Source organism: Bombina bombina, chromosome 2 (genome assembly GCF_027579735.1).
Source record: "Bombina bombina isolate aBomBom1 chromosome 2, aBomBom1.pri, whole genome shotgun sequence".
Taxonomy (NCBI): domain Eukaryota; kingdom Metazoa; phylum Chordata; class Amphibia; order Anura; family Bombinatoridae; genus Bombina; species Bombina bombina.
In genome coordinates this window covers 656,913,655-656,930,215 of record NC_069500.1, presented here as the reverse complement: position 1 = coordinate 656,930,215, position 16,561 = coordinate 656,913,655, and positions in this window count along the sequence as shown.

Sequence of the window (16,561 nt, the reverse complement as noted above, 5' to 3'; positions counted from 1 at the left end):
AAATCAGCAGGGTAGTGGAAGTCCTGTTAGGAGCTCTGAATAAAGTGACCTAGCATGGTCACCACATGGACACGCCCCATTAATGGTAACTTTTAAAAAATATTTGTGGTCTATTCATTCTTGTTATCTTTTTTTTTTTTTTTTCAAATGCTTTATTGAAAAATGTATAATCAGTACAGACATGAAAATATGCAAAATGGTTATACATGCGTCAGTTTTTCATGATTCTGTGCATACAAAGAAACAACAGAGGAAGTATAACTGATGGGAGAAGAAAAAGAGAAGAGAAAAAAAAAAAAAGAACAGAACTTTTCCATTAATAGGATACCCTTAAATGGGTCAACAGCCATATGCACAACTATTGAATAATTCTAATTTAGTAAAAAGAAAAGTGTCTACATAACTGTCTACATAACTGTTTAGCTGTATGAGGTGTAGTCTGGTTGCATGGTTCCTGCAGAGAGAGGAATTGTTAGGCCGTAAAGATGGGTGGTGGGTCGGTTAGGGGTGGAAGGTCTATTGTCAATTACAGGTAATGGAGTGTAATGGAAGGTACATGGAGAAGAGGTGTTGTTGGGTTCCCTATGTTGTGGGCGGGGGTGGTGTTTTTCTAGTTTGAGTGACTGAGAGGTCGCTTCTTTCCAAACTGAAATTGATGGGAGGCTATGGTTTTTCCAATTTTTTGGTATCAGCCATTTTGCTGAGTTTGTCATAATGGTTAGTAATGCCAGTCTTAGTTTACATTTTATTTTAGTGAACTTATTAAAGAGGAAAAATCAAATGTTAAGTTCGAGATTGGTTGATAAAAAAAATTCAAATTCTACTTTGATTGTTTCCCAATATGCCTGGGCGATGGGGCATGTCCACCATATGTGTGTTGGGGTGCCTATGTCATTGCAGCCCCTCCAACAATTTGGTGAGAGCTTGGGGAGAATGGTGTGTAGACGGTATGGGGTATAATACCATCTGTACAGAAGTTTGACGTTCATCTCCATTGTATAGATGGAGGATGATGATTTCGTCATATAGGAAACAATTTTCAGCCAGTCTTTGTGAGTTTGAGTGGAGCCAATCTCTTTTTCCCATTTTTGTATGTAAGAGGGGAGGGAGAGGTGATACGTTTGCATGAGTAGCTGATGTGTGAAGGAGAGAAAGCCTCTACTCAATGTTTCGTTGATGCAGCTGCTTTCAAAGATGGTTACAGGACGTGTGAGTTAGACTCTCTTGGGATGTTTAGTAATGAAGTCTGAGAGTTGTCGGTGTTGGAACCAGTTTAATTGTGTAGTCCCTAGGGTTGGTGTGATTTCGGATAGAGACTTGGGTTTCCCATTTGTGAGCAGTATGTGGCAAAGGAGACATCTGGATATATGGGGGGTTTGAATCGTTTGTGGGAGAAGTTTAACTGGGAGGTCGGGGTTATCGCCTAGGGGAGTTAACGGGGAGGGTATTGTTGATATGTGGTTATGGCGTTTAATGTGCAAATCCCACATCTTAAAAGTCTCTTTGGCTATAGTTGGAAGGTGTATTGGTAGGTTTCGTTTGTTGGGTGATAGCCAGCATTTGCTGCCCAGGTGGGAGGTGGAGGATAGTGAGTGTTCAAGGAGCACCCATTCTTTGTGTGTCGCATGCCTGTTCCAGTGGATGATGCGGGAGTAGAAGGAGGCTAGCTTGTATTGCAATAAGTTTGGGATCCCGAGGCCTCCAAGCTCTTTGGGGCGGTATAGTGTGGCGGTGGCTATCCGGGGTCTCTTATGTTGCCAGATATAGGAGATAATAGATTTTTGGAGTTTGTGAATTAGGGAATTTGGGGTAGGTATTGGTAAGGTTTGGAAGAGATATAGGAGTTTGGGGAGGAGGGTCAGTTTCACTGAATTAATCCTGCCCAACCAAGAGATTGGCTTGTTACTCCAGGATCTAAGTAAAGCATTTGTTGTGTTAAAAATGGCTGTAAAATTTAAGTCGAGTATGACCTGTGTGTATGGGGATATGTGGACTCCTAGATATTTGATGGATTGGCGTTGGAGGCGAAAGTGGGCTAGTGACTGTATTGCGTCTAGGTCGGCCGAGTGCAGCCCCATGGGCAATAATTCTGATTTGGTGATATTGATCTTGAAGTTGGAGAAGGTGCCGTAAGTATGAAGGGTTTGCATCAGGGATGGGAGTGATAGTTCGGGTTGTGTGATGGTGAGAAAGAGATTGTCGGCATACAGAGTGACTTTGTATTCTTGTTGGGCTATTTTGAATCCGTGTATGGCCCCATTGTGTCTGATGTAAGAGGCGAGGACTTCCATGGCGAGGACGAACAGGATAGGGGAAAGGGGGCATCCCTGCCGTGTGCCGTTTGTAATGTCAAATCGTTTGGAGAGTTTATCATTTAGTTTGATTTTTGCTTGGGGATGGTTGTAGAGGGAGAATATTTTCCCTATGAACGGTTGTTTGAAGCTGAATTGTTTTAGTGTCGCCTGTAAGAAAAGCTAATCAAGCCTATCAAAGGCTTTCTCTGCATCCATAGAAATGAATGCGGAGGGTATGCTATTGATGGTAGCGTATTCCATTAAAAGGAGAATTTTGGTGGTGTTGTCCTTGATTTCTCTAAGGGGTGTGAACCTGGCTTGGTTAATGTGTACTATTGATGGCAGGATATTGTTAATACGAGCAGCAAGTATTTTGGCGTATAACTTAATATCTGTGTTTAATAGGGATATTGGGCGAAAGTTGGCAGGTGTGGTGGGGGGTTTGCCTGGTTTAGGGAGTACTGCAATTTGTGCTTTAAGCATTGATTGGGGGAAAGGGTTGACATCTTATACCTCATTGAAGAGCTGGGTAAGATGGGGTAGGAGTAAGGAGGAGAAAGTGTGATAATATTTCCCGGTAAAGTTATCCGGGCCGGGGCTCTTCCCGTTGTCAAGTGCTTTAATAGCTGCAAGCATTTCAGACTGGGAGATGGGGTTATTAAGATGTCGAGTTTGCTCGGGTGTTATTTTGGGTAGCTGTGTTTGTGCAAGGTAAGAGAGTAGATTCGGAGGGGGCCCGCCTGGTGTGGAGTTTTTGTTAATGTTGTAGAGTGTCGAATAATAGTCATGGAACGACTGTAAGATATCTGCCATGGTGGTGAGGGGGGGGGCGGGGGGGTGGGGGTGTTTAATTTCATTTATGTAGGCGTTTAGTCTCTTTTTTTTTAGGGCCCTGGCTAGGAGCTTGCCTGATCTATTACTCTTGTGGAAGAACATACTGTTGGTTTTTGTCCTGAGTGACTGGTACTCAATTTGAAGAAAGCTATCTAGTGCTTGTCTGGCTTCTTGTAGGCTAGCTGTTATTAGTGAATCAGTTGGGGACAATTTATGGGTTAAATCTACGCGGGCGAATGTGTCTGAGAGGTCCTTGTATATTGAGCTTTTAGTTTAATTAATTCTCCTCTGATAACACACTTATGCGCTTCCCAGATTGTGTATTTACTAGTTACCGAGAGTGTATTTAAGTGGAAATAGTCTTGTATGGTGGAGCTAATCTTTGTTATTGTTGCTGGGTCATTTAGTAGGTTATTGTCTAATTTCCATATGTATGGTGTCATGGGTGTATCCGGCCAGGAGATTTTGAGTTTTACTGCGGAGTGGTCAGACCATGATGTGGGGGAGATATCACATCTTTTGACTAAGGTTAGGGACGCTTGGTTAGAGAAGATATAGTCTAGGTGACTATACGTCTTGTTGGGATGTGAAAAGAAAGTATAGTCTCTGGTGTCTGGGTGGATGAAGCGCCAGGTGTCATGTAGGTTAAGATTCCGTAGTCCTGTCCAGAGCGTGTTTGTGATCTTTTTGGAGATTGTTACGTTGGGGTTGGAGCTATCTTTTATGGGTTGTAATGGTACATTGAAGTTACCAGCTAAAAAAGTGGGACCTTTTGTGATATCAACTATTTTATTAAGTATATATTTGAAAAAGGGGGTTTGATTGGTATTTGGGGCATAAATATTTATAAAGGTGACTGGTCTGCCAAAAAGCAACCCCACTAGGGCAAGAAACCTGCCGTCTGAGTCTTTTGCTGTGTGTAACAGAGTAAAGGGGAGTGATTTGTGAAGTAAAATGCTGACCCCGCTTCTCTTAGATGTATCAGAGTTGTGGTAGTGGGTGGTGTAAGTCTTACCAAAGTACTTGGCTTCCCTATTGCGTCTGAAATGGGTCTCTTGTAGAAACAAGATATTGGCCTGTCTTTTGGAGAGCTCAAGTAAGGCTTTTGATCTTTTGTGCGCTGAATTCAGTCCCTTTGCGTTTTGTGTAAGGAGAGTTAGTGTTCTTGTCTGGTCAGTGTTGTCTTTGGACGTCATGGTTTAGTGGTGGTTGGTGCTCTGACAAGATGAGACCATAAAGTAGATGTGGGCCTATTGTGATAGAATGGGGTTTGTTTTGAGAATAAAATACCTGCAGGAAAAAAAAAAAGGTGTATGGAGTGTGCAACAATATGAACAATGAAATGTAGTTAACATTATAATAATGACAATTTTAACAAACATAAATTGAACTTTGAAAAACAACAAAAAAATGATGAAAAAGTCTCTCATCCTATTGTAGGGCATAACTGAGAGTGGTGTGGGGGTAATACCGCAAAAAGCCCTAATATCTTTTTTTTTGTTTGCTTTTAATTGAACAGACATCCTGGCCGGGGGTAGGTGGTAGGAAGGAAGGGAGAGAGGGGGAGGATAGGGTGGGTATGGTGGGGGGGCGTTGGGAAGGGGTGAGAAGAGAGGTGGGAGGGTACAAAGAGTATAACATTCAATTCTGTTGACCCTTTTTATGACAAGAAAACATTACCCAAAGTCCAATGTGATGTGCATCGTCTCTAAGGGTTGGGAGACAGGTAGCCCTTTAAGGTGACTTGCTGCAGGAGGAGGTGGGGCTGGAGGGGATTTGGCTTCTAGTTGCCGTATTCGTTGGTTTGGATTTTTTGTGAATGGCAGTGTGCCAAGACTCTGCGGGGTTGCTCGGTCTCTTGGGGTTTTGGGGTGTCTTCTGACCTTGAGGGGGTGTTTCTGTTGGGGGGTCGAGTCCAAGTGATGAGCAGAATACTTGAATGTCCTCTGGAGATTTGCAGACTATGTGGGTGTTGTTGCTAATAGTCCAGACATTTGTTGGGAAGCCCCATCTGTATGGAATCCTTTGTTTCTGAGTAGGGTAGTGAGGGGTGAGAATTCTTTCCTGTGCTGCAGGGTCCAGGTTGACAGATCTTGAAAACATTGCAATATGTTGCCCCTGAAACGTTTAGGTTGGTTTTTGCGAGATTGATTCAAGAGCATTTCTTTTTCCTGAAATACCTTAAAGCGTATCACAATGTCCCTTGGTGGGGCTGTGTTGGGCGGTTTTGGTCACAATGTCCTGTGTGCCCTGACCCATTGGATATCATATGGAAAGGATGAGTCTTTTAAATGGCGAAATAGATCTTGGAGGTAAACCGGGAAGTCTTTAGGTAGAATTGATTCAGGCACCCCCCTTATGCGCATGTTTTTGCGCCTGCTGCGGTTCTCTAAATCGTCTAGTTTTTCTTGGAGTGAGAGAATAGTTTCATGTTGGGAAGCAAGTTGCTCATTCAGTTGATGTACATCTTCTTTGATGGTGCTTCATTTCTGCCAGTTCTTCTCTTATGCAGGATCGGACTATGTCCGCAATATCTTGCTTTGATGGTAAATTTTTCAGGAAGGTGGGTGATAGTTGGCAGTTATCTAACTGGGTGCTGCTTGCTTTTAGTTCTTGTGAGTGTGCAGGGGGGGATTTTTCCCTGGGCCTACGGTTGGTAGGAGAGATTGGGTCAGGGCATTGTAGGAAGGAAGACATAGTGAGGGGTTTGCCTGTTGCAGGCTTGATCAATTTGTCTTGTTTCGCATTGCGCTTTGACGCCATTTTAGTTAGTGCGTGGATCAGGTAGGTTGTTAGGTGATAAATAAAAAGGGAAAGGAGAAAGTGGGGTGTCCCTGTGCTGTGCAATGTCACCTAATAAAGGATAATTAGTAGATGGTTGGTTAAGGCTGCAGGTGGAACGAAGCAGAGCATATCAGAATATGAAGAGCTGGCTCCTTGAGATTGGAAAAAGGATAGTGTCTTTATTTTGTTGTGCTCTTTTCTTTCCCTACTTGCTTCTTTTTACTTTTTTTGTTTTTCCCCTTTTTGTCTTATGCTTGTTATGCTTGTTATGCTCTGTCCGGTGTTAACAACCCATATGAGGGGGCCTTCTATGAGGGTAGTTTGAACTTATAGGGTATAGTCCCTGGTAGGCTTAGGTAATAGATGAGGGTGGGCAATGAAGCTTGCAGGCTTCTGCTTTGTTTTTAACGGTAGGCCCAAGCCCCAGATTAGGCTGCTATTAGGTGTATGAGTCACTGAGGGCTGATTGTAGAGATATAGGGGCTTGCTCAGCAATGCTGCTGTGTTGTAGGCAGAGGCTATGTGGATGCTGGCTTACCCGGTTCCGTGTCGAGTGCCGTGGTAGGCCCAATCCCCGGCCAAAAGTTGCGGCCGCGGTCCGGTTCTCTGTGCGGCCTAGTGAGGGATCGATACGGAAGGCAGATTAGGATGTGGGGAGGAGAACCGCCGTACTGATGCCTCTGTGAGAGCTCCGGAGCTGGCGGTAAGTCCCCAGGAAAGGTGGGTGGCGGGTCAGGTGTTTAGTGTGGCCTGTAACGGCCGTTTAGGTGCTGAGGCCTGGGCACTCCGGAACGTTGCAAGTTTGCCCCTCTGCCCTCTCTAGGGCTTAGATGCTTAAGGGTCAGTGCCTATGAAGGCATTTTTGAGGTGGATGGCCAGGATATTTGTGGGATTAACGGGCTGTTTGCGGCGGAGCTCCGGAGTTAAGTTGCACTCATGTCAGCTGCCGGCTCCTCCCCCCCTTGTTATCTTTTTTAACCCCTTAACGACCAACGACGTATGGGGTACGTCCTGCAAAAAAATGCAGTTAAGGACCAAGGACGTACCCCGTACGTCGTTGGTCTTTGAAAGCCCTGGAAGCGATCCTGATCGCTTCCAGCCGCTTTCATGTTATTGCAGTGATGCCTCGATATTGAGGCATCCTGCAATAACAGTTTTGAGCAGTCTGATTTAGAGAGAGCCACTCTGTGGCCCTCTCTGCATCGGCCATTGATCGCGGTGTTCGTTGGTGGGTGGGAGCTTATCCAGGGAGGTGGGTGGGCGGCGATCAATGGAGGAGGGAGGCAGGATCGCGTGTCGGGAGCGCGCGCGCGTGCACGAGGGTGGGTGCGCATGTGTGCGGGTGGGAACCCTACACTATGGAACAATAATAAGGACTCAGTGGGAGAGACTCAGTGGGAGAGAGGGTATAAATAAATTAAAGTAGTAATCTGGGAGAGGGTTGGGGGTTGTGGGGGGGCAGCTACACTACAGAAAATAGTTGTTTTTTTTAATAAAAATAAACAAAAACTTTTTAATTTCAAACTGGGTACTGGCAGACAGCTGCCAGTACCCAATATGGCACACAATAAGGCAGGGGGGGGGGGGTTAGAGAGCTGTTTGGGGGGGATCAGGGAGGTTGGGGGCTAAGGGGGGATCCTACATAGCAGCATATGTAAATATGCTCAAAAAAATAATAAAAAAATAAAAGATAGCTTTTATTTTAGTACTGGCAGACTTTCTGCCAGTACTTAAGATGGCGGGGACAATTGTGGGGTGGGGGAGGGAAGAGAGCTGTTTGGGAGGGATCAGGGGGTGTGATGTGTCAGGTGGGAGGCTGATCTCTACACTAAAGCTAAAATTAACCCTGCAAGCTCCCTACAAGCTACCTAATTAACCCCTTCACTGCTAGCCATAATACTCGTGTGATGCGCAGCGGCATTTAGCTGCCTTCTAATTACCAAAAAGCAACGCCAAAGCCATATATGTCTGCTATTTCTGAACAAAGGGGATCCCAGAGAAGCATTTACAACAATTTGTGCCATAATTGCACAAGCTGTTTGTAAATTATTTCAGTGAGAAACCTAAAATTGTGAAAAATGTAATGTTTTTTTTTTATTTGATCGCATTTGGCGGTGAAATGGTGGCATGAAATATACCAAAATTGGCCTAGATCAATACTTGGGGTTGTCTACTACACTACACTAAAGCTAAAATTATCCCTAAAAACTTCCTACATGCTCCATAATTAACCCCTTCACTGCTGGGCATAATACATGTGTAGTGCGCAGTGGCATTTAGCAGCCTTCTAATTACTAAAAAGCAACGCCAAAGCCATATATATCTGCTATCTCTGAACAAAGGGGATCCCAGAGAAGAATTTACAACCATTTAAGCCATAATTGCACAAGCTGTTTGTAAATAATTTCAGTGAGAAACCAAAAGTTTGTGAAAAAATTAGTAAAAAAGTGAACGATTTTTTGTATTTAATCGCATTTGGCGGTGAAATGGTGGCATGAAATATACCAAAATGGGCCTAGATGAATACTTTGGGATGTCTACTAAAAAAAAATATATATACATGTCAATGGATATTCAGAGATTCCTGAAAGATATTAGTGTTCTAATGTAACTAGCGCTAATTTTGAAAAATAATGGTTTGGCAATAGCAAAGTGCTACTTGTACTTATTGCCCTATAACTTACAAAAAAAGCAAAGAACCTGTAAACATTGGGTATTTCTAAACTCAGGACAAAATTTAGAAACTATTTAGCACAAGTGTTTTTTGGTGGTTGTAGATGTGTAACAGATTTTGGGGGTCATAGTTAGAAAAAGTGTGTTTTTTTCAATTTTTTCCTCATATTTTATAATTTTTTTATAGTAAATTATAAGATATGATGAAAATAATGGTATCTTTAGAAAGTCCATTTAATGGCGAGAAAAACGGTATATAATATGTGTGGGTACAGTAAATGAGTAAGAGGAAAATTACAGCTAAACACAAACACAGCAGAAATGTAAAAATAGCCTTGGTCCCAAACTGACAGAAAATGGAAAAGTGATGTGGTCATTAAGGGGTTAATTATGTTCCTAGACTTTGTAAGAGTCCCTATTTAGCTTAGCAGCTTATAAAATAAGGATTCTAAAATTATGATTACTGTTCCCTCAACTTTCAAGCCCAACTTTTAAAATTCAAAATAATGTACTGTGATGATTTCTAGTGTTCCATTGTTAAAAGTTAATCAATTTATCATGTAAATCTGTTCTTTACTCTTTACTTATTTGTTCCTCTATGTTTGTTTGAAATACCATTTTGTTATTGTGTAAGTATATATACAATATGTGCTAGCAATGCACATGTGATACAAATTGCAACCCAAAGAAATATTACAGTAAAATAAAAATATATTTTAAAAATGTAGTAACAGAACATGAAAAAAAAATATTAAATGTAGGTAAAGCTCAAAAATCATATAATTTTATAGAAACAATTAAAATAGATTGAAATACATATTTATTGTACAGTGGATGAATTTAGCAGAGAATTATTAAATGTACACAACAGTTTCTTACTAGATTATAGCAAAATAGTTTATGCTCTACATCATCCATGAAGAAAAAAAACAGGCTTTATAAATAGAAGAACTGCAGTAACCAAATAAAGAAAACATTTTTTAGTTCTATCTTAACTTAAATGAAGCCATTTTGGGAGACAATACAATATTATCCACTGATGCCAAGAAAGCATTTGAGTCATTGGCATGGAACAACTAAAGTAATGGCAACATTTGAAGGACATGTTTAATCATTGGGAACTAACTAATAAACTATTAATTTTACAACCTCCCTACTAAAGGTACAACCTCCTAAAAATCCATATGACATAAAAGGACAAGACAAGGCTGTCCATTTTCTCCATTATCATTTAACGAATTGATTGAGCCATAAGCTTTAGCTTTGATGAACAAAGGGGGAATTACTCAAGTGGTTGGAAGATAAATCAAAGTATACCATTATGCAGATTATTTGCTTCTGTTAATATAGAATACAGGCAAAATCTTCCTATAATCCCTAAACATATTGTCAATAAAATAAATAATAATTTTATAGATAAACAAAGAAAGAAAACAACAATGAAACATCCATTTAAAAAAGTTAAAGGGACAGTAAAGTTAAAATGATACTTTCATGGTTCAGAGAGAGACAGTCATTTAGAGTTTTCCAATATACTCTTTCTTTAAAAAACTCGTTCATCATTATTAAGGAATCTCATTTACCAATTTCATTTCCCACTAGGAATACTTTCAAAATGTAGATTCAAATAATTGTTTTAACTGTAGACAAAAAAAGAAGCTGGGCTATTATGCAACATTTTCAGTGCCCCAAATGACAAACATTTTTGTCAAAAGGGAATTATTGGTTAAATCAACGTCTAACACATCTGATTGTTTAAAGGACTACTAAATGCAGTACATAATAAAAAGATAATTCAATAACATATACTCTCAATTTCAAATAAGCAGTAGATTTTTTAAGAGAAATTAATTTTTTCTCCCATTTTCCAGCCCCTGTATCATGTTACCAACATCAGCCAAACACAGACTAGTATATGTATACTCTGTGAGCTTGTGCAGATGCCCAGTAGGAGCTTGTTTCCCAGAAAATGTGCATATTAAAAGACTGGGTAAAATGTATTAATAAAAGTAAATTGGAAAGTGTCTTAAAACTTCATGCTCTATCTGAATCATAAAAGTTGATTTTGTCTTGAGTGTCCCTTTAAAAATTGTGCTTGTGCTACCATATGTAGAGTGGCTAAAAAGCAAATTCTATAACCTGTTTTCAAAATGTTGCAAATCACATAGTCTATTTAGAATATTTGAAGCATTTTTCAAACCTAGATTAGATACTTTACTTTCTGGCCTTTCTAGGGAGTGTGGAACAAGTACGCCTGATTTTAGAAAAGCAAGAGGTGTTTAACATCTTTTAAAGTAAGATATTTAAAGAAAATATAGTCTTACAGACTTGACATTTAATATTATTGTCAGACGGGAGAAAATATGGCGTGAAAACAAGATTTGCAAGAACAGTAATATAATTTAGGATACATTTAACCTTTAGGTTATGTAGAAATAGAAAAATAACTTAAGCAGTTTATAAATAGAACAAATAATCAGATAACCGAACAATATGGTACTCAAGTCAATTAAGAAAGGAGAATTAGGAAATTTATAAATTTATAAAAAAAAAAAAGTCTTGACAATATATTCAAATACAAAAATGAATGCACAAAAATTGAATGTATTCCTGTTTGAAAATTCAAACTAACTCTGAGGAAGTATCAGAGGCATCTTCTTTTTAATTTGCTCACTTTGAATGAAACATAATAAATAATTATTTGGGAGTATTTGAGGTAACTATATCATGCTTAAAATAATAATCCTATCCTGCATTACTATGACATTGGGCCCCATGTATTCTCAAAACTTGAGAAGCTGTCCGCATGTCTTCACTGCATACGGGCAGCAGATATGTTCGACCGCTGGCCCGTATGCATCACTACACACTCCGCTGAGAATGGACCAGATTACGAGTGGAGTGCAAAATATTGCCTATGTGAGAGCGATATTTGTGCTCCACTCAGTAAAACCAGCTCACGCAAATGTGCACTGGTATTACAAAATAGGTGCAATGTGAACACTACCTCGCATTCGCCTTGTAGGGAAGCTTTGCACTCACGAGAGTGGGCTTCCATAGGCTCCAATGGAAGCCTTGTTTTCATTCCATCAGACATGGCCAAAAACCTAGCACAGCAAAGGGGGTAAGTCACGCAGCGATGGGCAGCAAAGTGTAAATATATATACATATATATTTATGTGTTAATATTCAATAGAAGGATGTTCCAGGAGTCGAAAAAGGTTCCATAAAATATTCCTTTATTCAGTATTCCACAATAAAAGCATTAGTATGCACAGTCAGCATAGATAGCAGAACTCCGTGATAGACAAGCTAGGAGACTACTGGGTTAGACTGCAGCAGACATGTTTCATGCCTTCTGGCACTTGTTCACTGCTCGCAGGTTAACCCAATTACTACACCTTAAATAGGTATTCCTCTTAAAGATACATACATGTATTAACATAGTCACCTCAATTTTCATGAATACATTCTGATTGGCTAATATTGTTTGTTCAACATTAACTGTTTTAACTGTTTAAGTGCTGTACTTTTTATCAAACTAAATTATCTAATTTTTCACATACATTTCATTTTCAGCACAGTTATAGTTAAAGATACAAATTTTTTAAAAACTCTATAATAGAGGAAATAATTTAGGATTTATACACACAAATCAATATCTCTTCTAAAGTTTAGACCTTGAGGGATGATAGTATTTAAGGTAAAGATCCAAAATATTTCCCTTAAATTTAGTTTACTTTCTCTATCTCCTCCCCTTTTCCAATGGTATGTGGTCTATGGCTTGTAAACTTAGTAATTTGTGATCAGCATTGTGTAACTCCCTAAAATGTCGGGCAATGGGGGTATCAGATTCCTCATCTTCTATTGATCTGATATGTGCTAAAAACCTGTCCTTCAGGGGTCTCTTGGTTCTCCCTACGTACTGCTTAGAGCACCCCCTGCAGGTTAGCAAGTATATTACATGAGTTGTGTCACAATTCATACAAAATTTAGTATTGTAAATTTTCTGTGTGAATGTGGAAGTGAAATTATCACCTTCAGAAACATAGTTACATGTTTTGCATATTTTTTTTCTACATTTGAAAAGACCTTTTCTTTTTTTGAGCCAACAGATGTTAGATTTAATAGAGCTGTCAGAGGGAGAGATGTAGTTACCAATGGATTTACCTTTCCTAGATATAAAATCACATCCATTTTGTACAACCTGTTTTAATCCTGGGTCAGTGTATAGTATAGGGAGACTTTCCTTAATTATATTACCTATTCTGCCATATTCTAGACTATATGTTGTAATAAACTTAGGTTTCCAATTTTCTTTTTATTTCCCATCTTTTTGTCTCGATATTTGAGCAAATCTTCCCTAGATAAGTTATCTACTTCTTTGTGTGCTTTATCTAATACCTTAGATTCATATCCTCTTTCTTTGAGGCGATTTGTTAATATATCAGCCTGTAAATTGTAGGTAGCTTCTGTTGTACAATTTCGCTTAGCTCTTATAAATTGACCTTTAGGTATCCCCTGTATAGTATGTCTAGGATGGCAGGACTTATAGTCTAATATAGTGTTCCCTGATGTAGATTTCCTAAGTAAGTCTGTTTCTATAGTGCCAAACTTTGGGGATAATGATTCAGCATTGGATGTGGAGGAGGACATTGTATACACCATTGATAACCTTTTCTTTGACATTGACGATTTAAGAAAGAAAGATATTAAATTGGAGCGTGATATTAAGTCCTTTCTCCTGTATAAACACAATGGACGGATACCAAGGGGCTTACGAATAAGAAATTTTCCATCATTCAGAGTAGTCGATGTTGACTTTATTTCTAAATGGAATGAAATTCTTGATACATGTTCATTTGCACTGATACAACTTCTAATTGAATATAAACAGAAACAAAGAAATGAGCTATTAGAGGAAATGAAAGTTATACAAGAACATCTGAAATCATTCCAGAAAAATGTGGAGTTTAAAACCTATGATAAGCAGTTTGAAAGAAACATGGTAGTGTTTAGACAAGAATTATGGGAATTCAAATCTCGCAAAATGATGAGAGATAAATCAGATTATGATCATCAAACCGTCTATAGATGGGACAATAATGATAATTACAGGAGAGAGTCTAGAAGAGGAGGAAATTGGTTTAAAAACCGCACTAAAAAATCCAAACAGGTGACATTCTCTGACACAGAGTATGAGGTTGGGTCCTCAGAAGGGGAGACCAATAATGAAGATAACGAACCTGCAGTACTACATCTATCCCTAGAGGGAGCTTCAACTGCGGTCTCAAAAAACGCCAGGGGAGAGACTTTACCAATAGGGAGAAAAAAATACACAGAGGGAAAAGGGGAAAGAGAACAAGAAATAAAAAGCAGAGGGGAGGAGAACAAAATGCAGAAAAACAAGGCAACCGAACAGAGATCTTACACCACCAGATCAATGAATCAGCGCAAGAAGAAATACATATAAATAACAATGTTATTAATCTGTCTGATGTTTCTTTAACAAATGTTGAACATAAGGTTGTATCTAGGGGTCTGGGCTTTGTTCCCTCACAGCATTTTAACCTGTTTAATACAATTCTGGATGTTAACAGGTTTGTAAGGAAATTGATTTTGCGGAAGCATTTTGCTAATGCTGGGGGGGGAACAGAACACAGACCCTATAGCGCAACAAAATGAAAATGATATGTATTTGACTTTCTCTGAACAGTGTACAATTACAGATATGGAGGGCCTACTACTAGAAAGTAATGAAGGAAGAGAACACTTGGTAACAAACAAAGATATTGATTTAACTAAATTTAAGAAAAAAAGTAATTTCTATCCAGTTCATACAAGAACTAGTTCTGTAGAAACCTTCCAGAGAGTAATTGAAGAAAGACTAAGGGAATTGGATGAAAAAGGCAGAGTACAAAATCACAATTTGTCTATTAAAGAAAAGGAAGCACTAGGCAAAATTTCTAATGATAATAGGATAGTAGTGAGATCATCTGACAAGGGTGGCAACGTTGTTGTATTAAATAGGGAAGCTTACATCACTGAAGCCCAGAGGCAGCTAAAAGATACAGAGGTGTATATTACATTAAAAAATAACCCGACAACAGAATATAAAAGGATTCTAACTGATATAGTGGATAATGTGAGATACAACAACGTAATCAATCAGTCTTCCCAAGAAGTACTTGTCCCTGACCAACCTGTTACACCCATATTTCACTACTTTCCAAAAATTCATAAAAGCAGAAACAACCCGCCAGGACGCCCAATCATTGCAGGAATAAACTCCCTCAATGAACCACTTTCAGATCTAATAGACAGCTTCTTGCAGCCTTTGGTTAAAGCACTCCCATGTTTCATACAGGACACAACGGCGCTCCTGCTCAAATTAAAACAGATTGAATGGAAATCAACATATCGATTTCTAGTAGTAGATGTAACATCTCTCTACACTTCTATCTCTCATGCAAAAGGCATTCAAGCCGTTGAGTATTTTTTGGAGGTACATAGTAACTATGACAGTGCAAAAAAACTGTTTTTATTAACATCTATCGAATACCTCCTCACACACAACTTCTTTATGTTTGAGGGGGGTTTCTATCTCCAGAGACGTGGCACCGCTATGGGGGCAAAATTTGCCCCCTGCTACGCCAATCTCTTTATGGGATGGTGGGAGCGGTTCCACGTCTTTGGAGATGGAAACCTCCTTCAAAAGAACATAATTCTATATGCTCGGTTTATAGATGATCTCATCTTTATAATTGACAGTGATGAACAAAGTGTTGACCTATTTTGTGACCACCTAAATAATAACAGTAGTGGTATTAAATTGACAGGAGAACAAAATCAAAACACTGTTTGTTTTTTGGATATCAAAATTACTGGTAAAGCCAATGGCACTATAGAAACAGACTTACATAGGAAACCTACATCAGGGAACACTATATTAGACTATAAGTCCTGCCATCCTAGACATACTATACAGGGGATACCTAAACGTCAATTTATAAGAGCTAAGCGAAATTGTACAACAGAAGCTACCTACAATTTACAGGCTGATATATTAACAAATCGCCTCAAAGAAAGAGGATATGAATCTAAGGTATTAGATAAAGCATGCAAAGAAGTAGATAACTTATCTAGGGAAGATTTGCTCAAATATTGAGACAAAAAGATGGGAAATAAAAAGAAAATTGAAAATTCGAAACCTAAGTTTATTACAACATATAGTCTAGAATATGGCAGAATATGTAATATAATTAAGGAAAGACTCCCTATACTATACACTGACCCAGGATTAAAACAGGTTGTACAAAATGGATGTGATTTTATATCTAGGAAAGGTAAATCCATTGGTAACTACATCTCTCCCTCTGACAGTTCTATTAAATCTAACAGCTGTTGGCTCAAAAAAAGAAAAGTTTTTTTCAAATGTAGAAAAAAAATATGCAAAACATGTAACTATGTTTCTGAAGGTAATAATTTCACTTCCACATTCACACAGAAAATTTACAATACTAAATTTTGTATGAATTGTGACACAAATCATGTAATTTACTTGCTAACCTGCAGGGGGTGCTCTAAGCAGTACGTAGGGAGAACCAAGAGACCCCTGAAGGACAGGTTTTTAGCACATATCAGATCAATAGAAGATGAGGAATATGATACCCCCATTGCCCGACATTTTAGGGAGTTACACAATGCTGATCACAAATTACTAAGTTTACAAGCCATAGACCACATACCCCATTGGAAAAGAGGAGGAGATAGAGAAAGTAAACTAAATTTTAGGGAAATATTTTGGATCTTTACCTTAAATACTATCATCCCTCAAGGTCTAAACTTTAGAAGAGATATTGATTTGTGTGTATAAATCCTAAATTATTTCCTCTATTATAGAGTTTTTAAAAAATTTGAGTTTTTATAACTGTGCTGAAAATTAAATGTATGTGAAAAATTTGATGATTTAGTTT